Genomic DNA, 2,500 nt, shown 5'->3' on the forward strand with positions numbered 1-2,500 from the left:
CAAAGACTGCATCATCTAATATATTTTTTACGAATATTATCTAATCTAGTGTTTTAGAAGTTTCACATATTGATATTTTAAATTTGAAGTTGAACGAAAACCGCTCAAATATAGGTCTATCCTCACATATACGAGACATTCAAGATATGGAAAATGTAATGGATTGGAAGAATAAATAGAGTCTGATGAATTGGAGGAGGACACAAGGCATTTCTACTGAACCTTTACAAAGAGAAAGAGAGAGAGAGAGAGAGAGACAGACAGACAGACAGACAGACAGACAGACAGACAGACAGACAGACAGACAGACAGACAGACAGACAGACAGATAGACTAACACACAAACAAACAAACAAACAAACAGACAGACAGACAGAGAATTTGGAGGAACTCTAAACGAAAAAGAGGAAGAAGCTCGAAAACTGTTTCAGCATGGTTGTAACGTTAATTACAGTTACATAAATACAAACTGAAGCAGGTTCCAGATTACAAAGCTGCTTTCATCCGTTCCTGTGTTTGGATATGCAAGGGGGAGGAGCGCACCACTGTAGCCTCAAGAGAAATGACAAATATTCATAGCAAATACAAGAGAATGATGAGGTATTTGTAGTAGCAGTCGTAAAGTAGTAGGATTAATTTTGATAACAATAGTAGTAGTAGCGGCAGTAAGAATACTGGTGGTGGTGGTATTAGTAGTAATAGTTGTAATAGTAGTAGTAGTAGTAGTAGTAAAAGTAGTAGTAGTAGGAGTAGTAGTAGTAGTAGTAGTAGAAGCAGCAGCAGTAGCAGTAGTTGTTGTTGTCGCAATAGTAGTAATAGTAGTTGTAGTAGCAGTTGTAGAAGTACTGGTAGTAGTAGTAGCAGAAGTGGTAGCAGAAGTAGTAGTTGTGATAGCTGTAGTAGTAGTAGTTGTAGTGGTAGCAGTAGCAGTAGTTGTAGTACTAGTAGTATTAGTAGCAGCAGTAGTAGTAGTAAATGTAGTAGTAGTGGTAATACAACGACAAAAAAAATACAGAAAACAGTAGGAGGGGGATTGATGAGTAAGTAGTTTGGTGTTAGTGTAATGCTTTACAAAACTCATGAATAGTTTAGTAATTTTTTTATTTGATTTTATTTATTTTCACTGGGCAGGGACCGGGGAGGGGGGGGGGGCTTTCCCATTGGTCATGCAGGTTCACTAATGGCAATGACTAAGACTGATATGAAAGAAGCTTAACGTGCATTATTGGATCAGAGTGGAAAGGAACCAAAGCAACTTGGAGACGCTCATAATGGTATGATATTTATATTGATTTAAATTTCCCTTAATAAAAAAATCTATAGTTGTACATTACTTTTATGTAGTGGCTACTTAAGGCTACGTAAAGGTAAGGTGATTGGATGTTTGTGCTCTTCTTTATAGTTCCTGGTTTTCCCTGTTATCTCGATGTTATTACACCCTTGTGAATTTCTTTTCCAGCCATAATAAAAGCAATACGTAGTATTTCAGGGGTGTGGGTACAGAATAGGCCAAGAGTAGATGACTGGTGTGCATCTTAGTTGGCAGAGCCTGAGAAGCTGTGTGGATCAGCTGAGAAAATAGCTCTATAATTATAATATGATATATAGGTGTGTACTCTGCTATTCTGAGGCTTAGTAAAATTCAGAATTTGCACTGGATAAACAGTTCTGCCGTACAATATTTCTCAGTGTAGAATATTACTTCTGTTGAGTAAAGAAAAAAAACATTCAAGAGTAAGTTATTTACAGGCATGTCATACATTTTTAAATGCTTGAATTTGTTATTATGTATGTCTATATAATTTTTTAATATTTATTTGCAGACATTTAACAGCAATGAACTAAGACACTATACAAATCACAGTGTAGGTCACTGAAGCTTCTCAGTGAAGACAACATCGACATCTACCAATGGGTGCAAGTAAAACGCAGCTCTTAAAAAAAAGAAAAAAAAAAAAAAAAATCAATATCCATACTTCCATATAAAACCACTGCTTTCTTTTGATTTTTCCTAGACAGGGTTGCCTACTTGCAGTGTTATATACCAGAAAGTTTCTTTCTTACTTGGGTTAAGAAACTAAAAAAATAAAGAGGCAGACATCCGACAAAGGTGCATTGTGTTTTCCTAGGGCTGATACGCTTAAGGATTGCGTAATCGCACGCCCGATGTCGCTGCAACTGAATATTACTGACAGTTAAAGGAGGGGGGGGGGGTCAAAGTTCATGAGAGATAAAACACACTCACATTGACTATCAGACAAAGACACTCATCAGATATCCAACAATTAATGGGCTGTGGTTGCAAATTGTAGTGATCTGAGCTTGCACATTCACATGCAAACACAGTCAAAAACATATTTTCAAAATTATGTCTCGAATTTGGGACGCCACCCCACTCAAAAATAATATGAATTACATCAAAATGGTATTCGAAAAGCATTCAAAATAAAGATAAATATACCCGAGCCGCATGGAACGTTAACATCCAACAACTTCGAGG

This window comes from Penaeus chinensis, chromosome 25 (assembly GCF_019202785.1).
Source record: "Penaeus chinensis breed Huanghai No. 1 chromosome 25, ASM1920278v2, whole genome shotgun sequence".
Taxonomy (NCBI): domain Eukaryota; kingdom Metazoa; phylum Arthropoda; class Malacostraca; order Decapoda; family Penaeidae; genus Penaeus; species Penaeus chinensis.